Source organism: Lacerta agilis, chromosome 16 (assembly GCF_009819535.1).
Source record: "Lacerta agilis isolate rLacAgi1 chromosome 16, rLacAgi1.pri, whole genome shotgun sequence".
Taxonomy (NCBI): Eukaryota; Metazoa; Chordata; class Lepidosauria; order Squamata; family Lacertidae; genus Lacerta; species Lacerta agilis.
This window is the reverse complement of record NC_046327.1, coordinates 35380336-35396292: the sequence shown is the minus strand read 5'-3', so window position 1 is coordinate 35396292 and position 15957 is coordinate 35380336. Positions and strand designations below refer to the sequence as shown.

Below are 15957 nucleotides of genomic sequence, written 5' to 3'. Positions count from 1 at the left end.
CTTAGGATTGTAGAAGATATTCTGACCTTGGAAATCCAGACCACAACCTTTTCCCCAGTCTAGGACAACAACCCCTTCACAAAACTTTTGCAGACAACTGCTAGTGTACACAGAAAACTGAATGATGAACTTCTTGCTACTTGGAATATTTAGACAAGTATATATCTTAGAGACCTGAAAGGCATTCTACTACCAAATCTAGCAGCACAGTAATAATAAATATGTTGAACTATGGAGAAAGAGAGACACAATCCCAAATTTTCCAGCACAGGGACTATTTTAGACTTCTCCATTCTGAATTTCACAGCACCTGCTCATTCACACCAGACCAGTGCATTTGTACTCCTCCCACCCCATGGTCTATGTGCACTGCATATTTACAGAATCAGGCAACAGCTGCTTCGATTTCTTACTAAGCAGGTGGAACACTCTTCTTTCATTGATTACAGAAAATATGAACTTCATATTCAGCCCCAAAATCTCTTGCATAAAAGCTTTTCTGAGCACAACAAACTCTCATTTTTCTGTCCTTCCTTCCAGTGGTTGTTTTTCACTCTGGCTAAATCATGTTTGCTATTCTTTTAAAAAGCTCTTCTCACCCACCTTTTCCTTTGCATGAGTTCATAGTTAAAATGGGTATTTGATTTTCTGCTGGGACTATTGGGAATGAATGCCTAGAGTATTTCAGATTCCTGAGCTCTCAGCCCTCACCTATGGATGATTCACTTCAGCTACCTGCCGTGTTTTGGAAGTGTGTGTATTAATCACCCACTTCCTCTGATGAACAACAGCCCCACATTGCTTCAACACACTAATAAACCTGACCAACTTCAGAGTCTTTGCATATCCAATTATAGTTTCCAGGCATGTGCCTACTCCATGCTTAAAGGATATATGACTGCCTTTCACAATTATGTGGAACACTGGCAAAACTCAGCAACCACAATTTGAGAATGATTTCTCAGAACAAAGCTAACACCTTGCCAGTCTCCCATTCAATTAATGCCATTTCTGTCCATACTGCCCAAGCAAGTTCAAATTTCCTATGTGCTCTTCTATAAGCACTTTAAAGTGCATTAATGGACTAAGGGCAATGTTTTGCCATGTTGTTGGCCTACATATTTCTTTTAAAAAAGCATAGCTGGCCAAGGGGGCCAAACCAGATCAGGAATGGCATAGGGGAAGGGGGGGCTTTAAGTTTTTCCACCTGCCACAGTCCCAGTCAGAAGAACTGGGCTACACCTTTCTGCTATTTGTCAAAAAAAGAAGCAAGCTTCTACACCAGTTATTTGTAAATAACAAAACAAAAAACCCAAGGCAAATCATGAGCCTTATGTCTACTTTGGCCCTGAATTCAGAACACCGGAGCAATGAGAGGGATTCAGTGATTACTGTGGAACTTTATTTGTCTTGGAGACATGATGGAATCTGACCATCTTCATGTCACATATTCCCCACACAGAAAGTACTTTCATGTAGGAAGGAGCAATTATAAAACCCACTAACATATATTGCATGGTGAGATAACACATACACACACCACACACACTATGGCTACATTCACACATTGTGCCAAGCCATGATTTTGTGAGGCCTAGCCTCCTCCCAAGCTCATACTCCCTTCCCTTTCCTTCTGTGTAGCCAGGAAGGATGTTGTCAAGCTGAACTCTTTCTCCTTGGTGCGGGAGAAAAGGGGATTGGGGGGGCAAAGTGCAAATCTGGGAGGAAGCTAGGCTCATTCACATCTCACAGCTAAAACATGGTTTAGAATGATGTTAGACACAGCCAATAAATGCCATGCTAGTAAGCACCAACTGGCTCATAAAACAGACGTGTTCAGCTACCACACTTAATTATCTACTATACTCAAGGACTTATATCTAGAAGACGAGTGAATCTGTGGATTGAACCTGGAACCTTCTGCATGCAAAGAAGATGCTCTACCACTGAGCTCTGGCTCTCCCTCAATCATGCAAACTTCTCACATAGACTACATTTGGAGGCTAGGATTCTCCAAGCAGGGAATTATTTTCAAGTGACTATGACACACTGGCCAAACCCCACTCTTTAACCATTTTTCACACCCTCCTCCTCAACAATATAGCATTCAATTAACTCCTATCCACTACACGACAGTCATGTACGGTACTATGACAGCTTGTGTGGCTACCATGCAGAAGCTGACCTTCCGAACCCTGCACACAGTCACACTGTAGAGAAAAAGAAACTCCCTGAACCTGTAGGTGTGAACATCTTGGTGGACATGCAATGGATTCAGATGTATGCCTTCATTACTGCCTTCAGTGCTACTAGGTAGGCTCGATGGTGAGCCCTCAACAGTGTTCGACTGCATTCATTTCCTCCATTCGCATGTGAGCAGACTCCGAGCTTGTTTCCTTGCCCTAAGCTAGAGTATACCAGGGCCAAACAGGCTCCATGAAGCAGGAGAAGGCACTCAGAGGTGATCGTGTCAATGGCCTAACCATTTAGCTGTTCCAGAGGTCTGCCAGGACTTCAACAGGACCAGCATCATATCAGCTGGAAAATCTCCCAGAGCTTTTGGAAACCATTGGATCCATCAGTCTCTAAGAGCAAACCATCCTAGTAAGTACCACACCTCTGTAGAGCAGAAAAGATGCTCAAAGCCTAAATCTCAACAGGAAGTGATCTGACCATGACAAGGACGGATGTCAATATCTCCTACTTTCAGATCACCGTCTTCCTTCCTACTTGAGAAAACAAAGTCCAGAGTGTGGCCTGCCACATGCCTGGGCCGATGGCATTTTTAGACAGCCCCATGGTTCTCATGGCAGTCATGAAGTCCTAATCCACCCCAGAGCCAGTTGCCTTGGCATGGATGTTGAAGTCCCCCAGGACCAACAGTCTGGGAGTTCTCAACACTGCCACTGCCACTAGCTCTGTCAGGGAAACTGAGGGCAGCAAGGCAGCCAGTAAACTAGCAGAATCCCCCATCTGTCACAATTGCTCAATGCCAGGAAGACACACTCTAGATCCCTCCCCCAACTGGACAGCAACAGAGAGAATGAATTTCTATAGCAACTCCCTGACTCTTAAGTCTGCCCTGATACTGCATGGAGTATCCAGGTGGGCACAGCTGGGTGAGTCCAACTCACCCACCCAGGTCTCAGTGTACAGACCGGATCAACCTCCTCATCCATAAGCAGATCATGAGAGGTCTTATTCGGAGCCAACTTGGTATTCAGCAACAGCAGCCACAGACTTGAGGGGTAGCTGATAGGACAACTGCAATTCCCAAGGTTGGAGGAGGGACTGGAAGATGCTGTCTGCTGAGCTGGGGCAGGTTGCAAAAACAGTGTATAAAGGAACAAATGCACTGCAGTAAATGGCCTCAAGAACAATGTGTGATGCAGGCCTCCCTCTGATTATCACCTCTCATGTGTCCCATCACATCTGCTGGCTGACCTACTGGGGGAAATGTTAGGAGCAATACCTAGTCAATACAGCAAAAGCACTGCCAAAAGCACTCACAGCGGCTGTTCTGTAACACAGAAGTCCCTTTCCCGGAGAGTTAGAATGAAAAGTGTTTTCCAGAGCAAGGGTGAATTACTCACATATGCCCATTTATCATTTGATGTGTGAATCTACCACCACGGATCAATTGTCACAAAACTTAGCTTTCCTAACCCACTGAAGTAACCTCAGACACAACACTTCAAATGAGGCAGTTGTACACCAGGGGTCAGCAAACTTTTTCAGCAGGGGGTCGTCCACTGTCCCTCAGACATTGTGGTTGGCCGGATTATTTTTGAAGGGGGGGGGAGTGAACAAATTCCTATGCCTCACAAATAACCCAGAGATGCATTTTAAATAAAGTGCACATTCTACTCATGTAAAAACACCAGCAGGCCCCACAAATAACCCAGAGATGCATTATAATAAAAGGACACATTCTACTCATGTAAAAACACCAGGCAGGCCCCACAAATAACCCAGAGATGCATTATAAATAAAAGGACACATTCTACTCATGTAAAACACGCTGATTCCTGGACTGTCCACGGGCCAGATTTAGAAGGGGGTTGGGCCGGATCTGGCCCCTGGGCCTTAGTCTGCCTACTCATGGGTACACCGTGAAGTCATCAAGAGACACACACACCCATGTGATTCCACCTCAGACTTGCCATTTGATAGGTCTGTCCTGAAACCATTTTGCCCCTCCGCCACCCAACACTGCACATTCTACACTACTCACAGTTTTGCTGACACCCCAGTCATAGGCATGCATCATAAGGAAATATGATAACTAGGTTGGGGTTGTCAACATAAAGCAGCTGGTGTGAGGTGCCAAGCTGGCCCTTGTCATCATTTAACTGAATCATATAGATAGATTTTCTGTAAATATTGTAATAGCTTTCGATTTGACATTTTTCATATAATTTACTTGCTCTGAGCATTTGGGTATGGCAACATAAACATTTACCAATAAAACAGAAAACATAATCTGGCTTCTTTTCAGAACACAAAAGTGCTGTAGCTTTCCGAAGCAATTTGCTTAGCTGCCCTATTCTTAAATATAAGATTTTCCCCGCTGCCCAGTATTCAGGCCAAATCCATCATGCTGCAATTTAAAACAGCTGCATTCCTTTTTCCTCCATAGCAGTGGGAAATGGTTTTTCACTCACTTTATTGCTGCATCTGGCAGAACCTTAAGCTAAATTCCAAACCATCAAGAATTCTGTTTCAACCATTGACATCTGGATTTTACATCACTCCCCCCCCCCCCAAACCAGGATGGTGGTGCTAGCTATTCCAAGTCTGCCTACAATCATTTGCCACGTTAATTGCAGACTCAACGTCCGCTTCTAGACTGGACTGCCAGTCGAAATGTTTAGAAGACACTGAAAAGGCAATCTAGAGTATGTCCCAGAATCCTCTGCAGCACACAGGGTTTTTGTGTCCAATATATAGATGTAGAAAGTGTTTCCTGAAGATAAGAAAGCTTGAAGAGGTTGCTGAAAAACTTTGGGGGGGGGGGAGACTGTGGCCCTCCTGATGTTGGATTCCAAATCTCATCAGTGAGGCCAGAGGTCAGGAAAGATGGGAGCTGTAGTTCAGCAGCGCCTGGAAGGATCACAGGTTAGCTACCCCAGTAGTAACCATCTCAAGCTAGCTTACAAAAGCATTTTTCTGCTGCAGGGGGCCTGAGAGATAACTCCCTTGTTTTCAGCTGCTCTTAAAATCATCTGAAATATTTTCCTCTTCCCTCCCTACCTGCAAGCTTGGGATCATGACATTGTGGGATACGCAGTATTTAATATAAAGGATGATCTGCTTCTGGTGGACCAAGAAGTTCCCTTTCCTAGTTAAGGATATGGCTACCAACGGATCAGAACACCCAATATTAGCCATCAACAAATGACAGTTTGCTGCAGACAACAATGACCTAAGCCATACTTATAGTGACCAAACTAGGAGTGTCTAGGAACCTACCTGCATGGAATAGCCACAGACCTACATGGGGGTGGGGGCTCAAACCTCAGTGATCATGCACCAAAGCCAGCCCCCAACTTTCCAAATAAAACAAAATCGAAAATTCTTTCTAGTAGCACCTTAGAGACCAACTGAGTTTGTTCCTGGTATGCATGCACACGAAAGCTCATACCAGGAACAAACTCAGTTGTCTCTAAGGTGCTACTAGAAAGAATTTTCGATTTTGTTTTGACTATGGCAGACCAACACGGCTACCCACCTGTAACTGGAACTTTCCAAATAAAGGTTCTCTGGTAGCAAGTCCAGAAGTCAGTCCTGTGCTCAAGACCCTAGAGAACCACTGCCAGTCCAAGGAAAAAATACTGGGCTGGATGGGCAGACTTAATACAAGTCAGTTTCATGTATCTGCATGCCACTCTTGCAGAAACAATTTCTTCCAGCACACATATTTCCTCAGTCTGCCAGTTCTCAAACACTCTTCTCTCCATAGTTTCATATCCTAATTTCTTTACAAACACTTAACTGTAATCAAGCATAGAGATCCACCACCCCCCCCCCCATGCCACTACTTCTGTTATCTTCTAAATCGGACCCTCTCCACACCTACTCTATCACTTTCGACTAAGCAAATCCAATTTCTTTACAGAAACAAGTTTCTCTGAAGCAAAGATCCCACCCCTTTCTGAATGTAATACTTCCATTTTTAGTATCAAAACTTTGTCTGGAGTCGCATGGAAGATGCCATTTCTATAACACAAAGGCCCCATCCACCCTTCCTTCCCAAAGATGACCTCAGGTGTCACAACTACAAGCTAAAAGGCAATGTAACCCAACAGAGAATACCGGTAATTATTTTTGTTTCCCTTTTGTATTCCATACCATATCCAGGCCCAGTATTCATTCCAGATTTCTACCTACAACTATAAAACAAGGGTTCCTGTTTTAACTCACAGCAATGAACTGAAAGATTTCCTCTAACCTTTCCTCAAAGAGAGATCCCCATCTCTTTTTCCCTAAGGGAACTTCACATTGTATGCAGGGCTGATGTGCTTTCTTTTCAAATGATGTTGAAACCCTTCTTCATCTGTACAGATAAGCAAAATAATATTTCCCTTCACACCCCATTTCCTTTATTTCTCCCACCTTGCTCCATGACATTGTACCACCCTTCAGTATAGTATAAAATCTTACAATTGCCAGAGCAAGCCTCCCCCCTCTTTCAACCAAAGGGCAATCTTTTCTCTATTAAACAGCTAGGCACCAATAACACCACAAAAAGAGATTCTGCTTTCTTCTGAGTGAGGCCTCACAATTTAATATGCCGTGTAAATCACATTCCTGCCAACACACTGAATCTGCACTTCTTTTTTACAAAGGATGCCAGAAACAAAACATTACTGGAGAGACAGCTCCCCTCTTTTCATTGGGAGCCTTTCAGATTCTGCTTTCCACCTGCTCCTAGGGATAACCTCAAACAAATCCAGCCCAAGTGATCCCGCAGGAACCCTCAACTGCGCACCAGGCGCTCCTTCACCCTGGGAGCAGCATGCTAGTTGAAATACTATGCTTTGATGTGTACCCATTATATAGCTAAGACGTATTTCAGTGGGAGGGCGCAAATCGTGCATCACGAGGTGAATTAAACCATGCACCCCCCATGGCCGGTCACCTCCGTATTGTAGGGCAATAGGGAAGCGTGCAGCCCTCCCCTCCAGCATGAAACGAAGGTGCCAAGCAGCAAGCACCCCCCGCCCAAACACGTGGGCTCCATAGGCCCCGACAGGTTAAGGACCCCGCCGTCCACTCCCCATCCCCAAGGTACCTGCTCCACGGTGGCTGGGTCCATGCTCTCGATGCGGGCCGCCGCTGTCTCGTACTCGTCCTCACTGTTGTAGCCGGCGCCGGCCTCATCATGCTCGGGGCTGTTGCCTCCCGCACCCCCGGGCCCCGCGGCTCCCAGTCCGCCGCCAGACCCTCCGCGCCGCCGCCTCTTGCTGTGCCCGGGGCCGGAGCAGCAGCCGCCACCGACCCCGCCCCGCGCCTCAGCCACTCCGGGGTCCAGCAGGCCGAGGCCGGGCCCGTCGCCGCCGGCTCCGACTCCGGGGTTGGGCGGCGGGGGGGACCCGGCGGGGGGCAGCCCCCAGCGGGGCGGCGGGGCGGCGGCGAGGCCCTAGGACGGGCGCCGCCGCGCCCCGAGTGCGGGTCGCCGGGGCCGACTCCTCCCCCGACGCCTCCGCCGGGGCCTCGCGGTGCGAGTCGGAGCCCGAGCAGCCTCGCGGGTCTGGACCTCCGACACCGCCGGGGCCCCCTGGACCCCCCGGGCCTCCCCCGGGAGCCAGGCTGGTCCCTATCGCCGTCCCCTGCTGCCGGGCAGGCCTTCTTCTTGGGCAGGATAGTCATGGCAAGGGCGGGCGCGGGAGGGGGGCCCGGAGACCGGCGGGGAGGAAGGTTCAAGGGGCCCGGATGGAGGGGGCAAGGGGGTGACAGTTGCCCCAACGTCGAGGGGGCGGTGGGCTCGGACAGGGCAGGTAGGGGAGGGCGAATGTGGGTCAAAGGGTCGTGGGGGGGGGGATGAGAAAGAGGCGCCTGGGAGAGAGGCGCGTGATAGGAGGCGGAGGGCCGCGCACCGGGGACGGAGAGGGCCAAGGGGGGCCCCGCAGGTTACCCGGATGAGGAGGGCTAAGAAACAGCAGGGTTACCCGGATGAAGAGGGCTACGCGGAGGAGATGGGAGTAAGGGCAGCCGCGAGTGGGAAGCGAGGGGTTCTCCTCTGAGGGAAGCGGCGAAGGGCGGGGCGGCAAATGCCCGGATGGCGGGATCAACCGCAGCGCATCGCTTCCCCCGCCGCCCCGCCGCTCAGTAGGGAGCGCGTCCGTCAATTCCCGAGGCGCCGGAGCTTCTCCCAAGCAGCCCACCACACCGGTCGGCCTCGTCCCCGCTCTCTCCTCCGAGGCTTTCGGGCCTTTCGCGGTCTCCGGAAAGAGGCGGGTGGCGGCGGCGGCGCGGCTACTACTACTACGGCCCGTCTGCGGGCCCGGCCTAGTGTCAACATCAACACAGCCGGCCTCTGACCCCGGCGAGCTCGACTTCCGTTTCCACGCCCCCTGGCAACAGGTGAGGCGGTCCCTGGCAGGTCGTAGCAACCGCGGCTAACCGCGCGCTCGTGGCCGGAGTGACGGATATCCATCACTGAGTGGCTGGCGCCGCTGCCGTCGGGTGATTCCCGCCTCTTTCCACTTTTTCTCCTCCCGTCCCTTTTTGCGAGAGGGAAGGAGGAGGCGGGAGTATTGCTCCCCTTGTCAGCATAGCTTGTTCCGATAGGCTAGAGAAGTAGTTGCCGTTTCTTTCATTCGCCGGCGGACACAGACCTGAACCGGGATTGGCTGAAAGTGGCCGGTTAGCTCCTATTGGCTTGGAGCATTCCCAGGATCGGAAATTGATAGATTGGACGTGAGTTCCTACAGCTGGTTGGCATATAGAATCTTATAAAGCTGATTGGTTGATTGGTTCCTAATGTGCTTTATCCCATACAGTTAGGCAGGAATCTACGTGCTCCAGAAACACTTATTAATTATTGCGATTAGATTTTTCTATATAAATTATTAATACTGCAATACAATTGTTAATTTATTTGGCCTCTTTAGGCTCTTAAAAACCTTACTTACTGAGGATGTGACCCCTTTGGGGCAGGAATTAATGTACCTGTGGGCTTAGGGGGTCTTCTGCAACATTTTCTGAGCTCATGCATAGGACTAGAAAACCCAATAAAGGCATATTATAGCCCAGGTAGCACCTTTTGTGATGCTGCTTGTGGCCGATGGCTTTAAAGGGAGAAAAGGGCTACAGCGCATGGCAGCAAAATGGAACACACACATTTAAGAAGCAATGTCTCTACAAGAGTCTGGAAGGCATCTGGCCAGACGTTTTTTTGCAATAGTTAGTTGGAGCTTTGACCTTCTGATCTAGCAAGGCGCTGTGTGTGTGTGTGTCTGTCACTCTCTCTCTCTCTCTCTCACACACACACACACACACTTTCATTGATAACTAAAGGGCTGGGAGACTTTCTTTTATTGGACAACCGGGTGCAAACCTACAGGCGTTTTGTGTCGTTTATTGAAAACAGTCATAACTTTTCCATACTTATATTTTAGCCCTCCATTCTAGCTCCGGATACCCCTTTTGCAAATTCCTTGGCGTGATGTGGCAGGCAGCCTTGCCATACTTACTTAATTGGGTGTAATTTAATTAGATTTCTAAGATTCCACGTCAACCAGGTTTATAGAAAACAACAGACTAATTTGTGATAGGACTCAAGAGCTCACTTCTTGAACACTGATATACTGATACCTGGAATTCATAAGCATCATTCTTCTCTGCATGTGCAGATTGCTTGTCAGAGAGAGTGCTCCTTTTCAGCATATTAAATATTGTTACACTGCAACTTTTTAAAGTTCCTGTTCGTTGGGGTTTTTTAATTTTAAAAAATCAAAATCAATGCTAATGTTCCCAAATTCTACACTCATTAATATCAGTCTACAAATTTTACACAGATACTTTTCTTCATATCAGTGTAATCCCCAACACAGATGATTTATTAATTATCTTGGGCCCCATCTAAGCCATGCTGTCATAGTTTTAATAAATAGGAATTGTGGTCCACTACCGGTAGTTTCCCCCTCCAACTTGGTTAGGAAAATATTCATGTAATTTTCTTCTAGTGACATGAAAATGATTTTAACAACATGGAACTGGTAGGCCCAGGCCCTCAAAATTGTTACATCCATCTCCAAATCCTCATACGCCACCAAATCTTAGAATAAAAATAGAGCACATGACTTTTGTTTGAGCTCTCATCCACTTTTCTTTATTGGCACAAAACTACAGTAGCATCCACCTTCTTCAAGCATCTCTTCTCTCCAGCACCTTCTCCCTCATTGCACCTCAGTGATGAACCCTCCAAGACCCCCAAACACCCTAGACTTTCTTCTCCTGCATTCACACATTTTTAAGATAAATCTCTGTTCAGGTCAGTTTTATTCTCCCATTTGTACACAAACAGGAACCTGAGTTGAAGTGACTTGACCAAGGTCACACACAGCACATTTATAGATAGCATGGGAACTAGAAGTCTTCATTTCCAGCCCTAACAACTCTGTCCATGGTAAGGGATCAAGTCCAGCCTAATTTCTACCACTAACAGAACTGAGTGGTAAGCGTTTCTTGGACTGCAGCGCTTTAGATTGCAGATGACTTTGTTTTGTTTGCATATTTGAACGCTTCCTTATAACAACAAAATCTGGCTTCATGCAGAAAATTAGCATGACAGGAATCTCAACTGAAGCATCTATGAGAGGTGGCCATCCAACCTCTAGTGGAAAACCTCCAGTGAAGGAGGGTTCACTAGCTTCCAAGGGAATCCATTCCACTGTCAAACAGCGTGTACCATCAGAAAGTTCTTCCTGATGTTTAGTTGGAATCTCCTTTCTTTTAACTTGAAGACATTTGCCTGGTTTCTACCCTCTGGAGCAGAGGAAACAAATTCGCTCCATCTTCCATGTGACAGTTCTTTAGATATTTGAAAATGGCTATCACATCTCCTCTCAGTGCCCTCTTTTCCAGGTTAAACATACCAACTCCCTCAACAGTTCCTCATAAGGCTTGGTTTCCAGACTCCTGATCATCTTGTTTGCCCTCCTCTGCACATGTTCCAGCTTGTCAACATCCTTCTTAAATTGTGGTGCCCAGAACTGGACACAGAGGTACTCCAGGGTGGGTCTGACCAAGGCAAAATAGAGTGGTACTATTACTTCCCTTGATCCAGACACTATACTTCTCTTTGATGCAGCCTAGGATAGCATTAGCCTTTTTTGCTGCTGCATCAAAGGGTTTCTGCCTAGTCTTCTCCCTCCCTAGACATTTTACTTCTTTAGATATAGGGAGGCCTTTTTTCATGGAGGAGCCTTCAGACATCACCCACTGTGCAGCATGAAGTCATACAGCTGGGATAAAGCTTTACCACTTGATTCTGCTGCAGTATTACTAGGCATGCTAGAATTCTCATACAGACACAACACTCGAGGGCCTCCACTGGAGGGGGTATATTCTTTGCTCTCTTGTAAATGACCACATGGAATTGCTCAGTGCAGCACCAGCCTGAAGGAAAGCAGTTCCTAGTACGGCCATCAAATCTCAAAACAACAGCCAGCTATGGGTTCTAATCAGTTCCTTCCATTTCTCTCAAGCAGCACCCTTAATATCAGAGCGGAGGGAAATGACACCCTTCCCATTTGTTTGGAGCTGCCTTTTTGATGGAAGAATCTGGATCCCTCCCCCTCCTTTCTGCAAGAAGGTAGAGGAGGTGAAGGATTGCTCTTATGTTTTAAGTCTCTAACTGCAGCCCGAGGAGGGTAAAGGTGGAGTCTATGCTTGGAGTTTCTCCACCACCCTCTCCCCTTCACAAGAGGTTTAAACAAACAAACAAACAAACAAACAACAAACACAAAACAAAAAGTTGAGGCTTTGAAATGAGAAAGACGATTTTGCTGGGCCTGTGTTAGTGAACAAGTTGACCTGTCGAGAAAGTCTACAGAGTGTGCAGAGCCAATAGTGATGCAACTGTTGCAATTGTAATAATTTGTTTATTTAGCCTTATGCCCAGCTCATAAGTCATGTCATGATTACTTTGCCACAGCAAAACTGTTGAAAGAAGGCAGTGGACTCAGTGGGGAATCAGCTTTGGTCAAGTCCACAAATATTAGTTATGGTTAACTGTTGGAAAAATATGGGCCCCAAAGGGCAGCCCGGGGGCAGGGGGCTCTGCTGCCTGATCACTTGAAGAAGGTTTGCCACAGGTGAGTAGGCATTGACAAGCCAAAAAGCAGGGAAGTGTACTTTGTGCACATGTCTTTGAGCCATTCACAAAAGTGGTTCACCCCTTAATGAACTCTTGAGTGGATCCACTGGCCCGGCACACTTTGGCAATCTGCTTGTGTGAATTGGCTTCTTGAGTCTGGAAAGGAACAAACGGCATTTCCCCAAGTGTAAATAAGTGACTACAACAGAATTATGTATCTCTGTTTGTGGGAGAGAAGTAAAGAGAGGGTAGAGTTGGGCACCCATCGGTCTACAGATCTGGTCTCAAATTTGCCTCTTGTGCTCCTCTCCCAGATTATAGCGGCACCCCCAAGGCTCCATGCCCAGTGTGACCGAACTGGTCGCTCTCCCTTAAATCCACCTCTGCTGTCTACACTGACTGTCAGCAGGCTTCCAGGGCTGCAGGCCGGGGTCTCTCCCAGCCCTGGCTGCAGATGCCATGGGGATTGAATCGGACCTTCTGCACCCAAAGCAAATATCTACCACTGGCTCCCCGTTGGCTTGTGCCAACAGGTGTTAGTTCTACAGCTACTCTGTGAACAGGGACTGCTGACACACATCCTAGACACACACACACACACACACACACACACACAACCTTGTTTCTCAGGGGATATGTGGAAGACTGCAGTTACTTCTGTAACAAGCAGTCCTCCCAGAAGACCTGTTTATTGAGCATGCATCCAGATTAGACAGCTGTTTAATGAGCATCCATCCTGATTGTCTGCTGGGAGGTTAGATGCCATTGCATCCAAGCAACTGTTAACCTGCATTTTCCGGGGCACTTTTCTGCCACTTTCTTCATCACAAATGTAGCGTCTTTTGGGGAAGTGGGTTTGCTGTGCAGGATCTCCCATTCAACTCTCATTGTGCAGCCCAAATTTGCCAGTGTATGTTTGAATCCTATTGGAAGTGGGCAGGGTGGACAATGCATCTTGTGGTTCTGCTCCTAGTCACCAAAGTAGCCACTGCAGTGTTCCACATGTGACCCGCTTCAGACGTTAGCAGTGCTCATGCAAGTATGACAGTAGCATGGAGTTAGCCAGCTGCAATAAAGCCTGCATTGCCTCTAAATGGCACTCAGAATACCTTGAGCAGCTTGCCTTGTGGCAGAACTCCCTTTCCCAACAACACCTCACACCTCCAGGTGTTTGGACAACAATTCCCATCAGCCCCTGACTACAACTCCCACTGGCAGGGGCTGATGGGAGTCATAGTCCAAAACATCTGGAAGGCACCGGATTGGCAATGATTGGTATGGCACAGTGCTGCCCATCCTACACTGGGAAATTTGGAAGCAAGAGAAGGCAAATGGACCTTCTTTTGATGGGAGCATTGAATCTAGCAATGATTCAAGACTCCATAAGGAGGCCTACACTTAGGGGAGCTCAGCCATGGGCATGGACACACACACACACACACACACACACACACACACACATCAAACCTAGGATTGCCACTTGCCCCCTGAAAGATGGTCTGAACCCTGAACAGGTTTTTTTGGGGGTGGGGTGAGGGAGGAAACACCAGGTGAAAGTTTTCCCCACATAAATATGTGGTGCAGCTGAAATGTCACCTAATAGATTTCTGCCTGTGAAAACTACAGAGCATTTGTCAAGGCAGCAACAAATCCCCTGTGCTAGAACCAGAAATTCTGGGGATCTAATCTATTCCACTGAGTAGTTTAGGCGTGTGAGTGGGATGGAAGAACAACAGCTCCAAAGACACACACACACACACACACACAAACAAACAAAAACACACACCGCTATTGACTTGGGTTACCCTAAATGGAAGAAGGCTGTTTTCCCTTTGCATATGTCAAACCCTGGGAATATTGCTATCTGTTTCAAGAGGTTGGAGTATTCTTTTTGGTACTGAGGAAGTTAAACATTGGGACATTTGTCCTCTGTGCTATACCTACCAGGGAAAATGGAGCAGCATTTGTGTTCAAGAGAAATGAAATAATTCTGCTCTGCTCCAGATCTGTCCATGTTGTCTCTCTCAAGCACCCCAGTCTGAGCAGGGGGACAGGAACTGTAAACTACAGATTGATCATCCAAAAATTATCTCATTTCACACTGTGGGGGATCAAGAGTGACCCCTGCGATGTTTTGGGACACCTTCAATGTGGTTCCAGATGTAAAAGAGTGGCGAACAGCCAGAACAAATGCATCCTCACGTCTTTGCTTAAAAGGAAAGTAGTTGGAGTAAAGATTTCATTCACAGTTATGTAACTGGAAGCCAGCCTGATTCTATGCAAATTTGCTTGGAAATAAGTTCCAATTTGTTTAGTGTATCTTGATCCCAGCTAAGTGTGCATAGTAGTAATTTAACCTCTGTTAGGGTATAAGGATCCCCCCCCCCAAACTTTCTTTTTTGCAGTAGAGAAATAGACATTGGAATGTTTGATTCAGCTCAAGGAACCTTGTTCTGATTCTCCTCACTTCCTCTACACTTCTGTGCCTTTGCAGCATCCCTTAAATCCACTTATGAGACATTTTCACCTCTTCCCGTGTCATTCATTCATCGCTCCCACTAGCAGACACTATGATTCTGTTCAAAGTGCATTTGAGTTAATTGATCAGCATTAAAGTGCCATGAAATAACTAAGTGTTTTTCTTTAACCATCCAACAGGGGGAGATGTTGATTTACAGCAGGCATGCCCAACCTTCGGCCCTCCAGATGTTTTGGACTACAATTCCCATCATCCCTGACCACTGGTGCTGTTAGCTAGGGATCATGGGAGTTGTAGGCCAAAACATCTGGAGGGCCGCAGGTTGGGCATGCCTGATTTACATGTACTTAATAATTGTTGTGATGAAAAACTCTGGTTAGAAAATGAATGTGGGGTCCGGACTGAGGGACAGCCCAAGTACGTTCCATGTTTCACGTGGTCCTATCGAAGGATACTAACTTCAACACACCCCTTGGATCCCCTTACTTTGCCAGAGCTGGAGACTGACCGGGAATTTCATCCTCCAGGCATCCTTCCTCACGCTCCATTCTTCCTCGTTCATTTGCTGCCGCTTCCCCCAACAAGGCCTATGTCATAAGCCACCAGACCTTACTCCTCTCTGAACTTAACCCACAGGTGACTCCTGGCTACCCAAGGCCATGCTGACTCCCCACCGGTAGCCAGGAGAGAGAAAGCCAAGACGCTGAGCAAAATAAGGAGGAGGAGCCGAAGAGTGGCCAGCAGATCAAAAGAAAAATGGCTGATCCTGTTGAGAGAGCAACCGTTGCCGGACACTGAGAGCCAGCCAGCTTGGTGCATGCGACGGGACTTGTGGCTCGCTTGATACCTAGAACGGTATCCGCCATCCCACCCAAGTTCCTTTTCTGCCAGGTTCAGTTCCTTCTCCGGTGAGCACACGGAACGGTGCGAGGTTTTTCGGGATCAAGAGCCAAGTCTCACTTTCTCTAGCTTGATCATAACCTAAAAAATGTCCGGAGGAGGAGGACCGCAGGCCACAGACCACAGCCCTGCTCTGCAGGAGGTTGTTTTCAGTTCTTCACAGCATATCTTCCGTCAGGGTAGGCGGGTGGGGTAGGAACGGGGGACACGGCTGCACATGCCATGTGGTACTCTGTAGCCGTGGGCTTTGGCT

The 15957-nt window shown here is 47.5% G+C and overlaps 1 protein-coding gene across 3 annotated transcripts in view; it reads right to left on the bottom strand.

Moving 5' to 3' along the window:
* Positions 1 to 7430, bottom strand: part of OTUD5 (OTU deubiquitinase 5) — a 44231-nt gene extending 36801 nt beyond the window's left edge. Inside the window, exon 1 of one of the 3 annotated variants that reach the window (XM_033172956.1) lies at positions 7295 to 7430. The gene's annotated coding sequence lies outside the window, so the exon portion shown is untranslated. The remainder of the gene's footprint in view (positions 1 to 7294) is intronic. The other 2 variants (XM_033172955.1, XM_033172957.1) reach the window with 2 other exon arrangements.
* Between the last annotated feature and the right edge of the window lie 8527 nt (positions 7431 to 15957).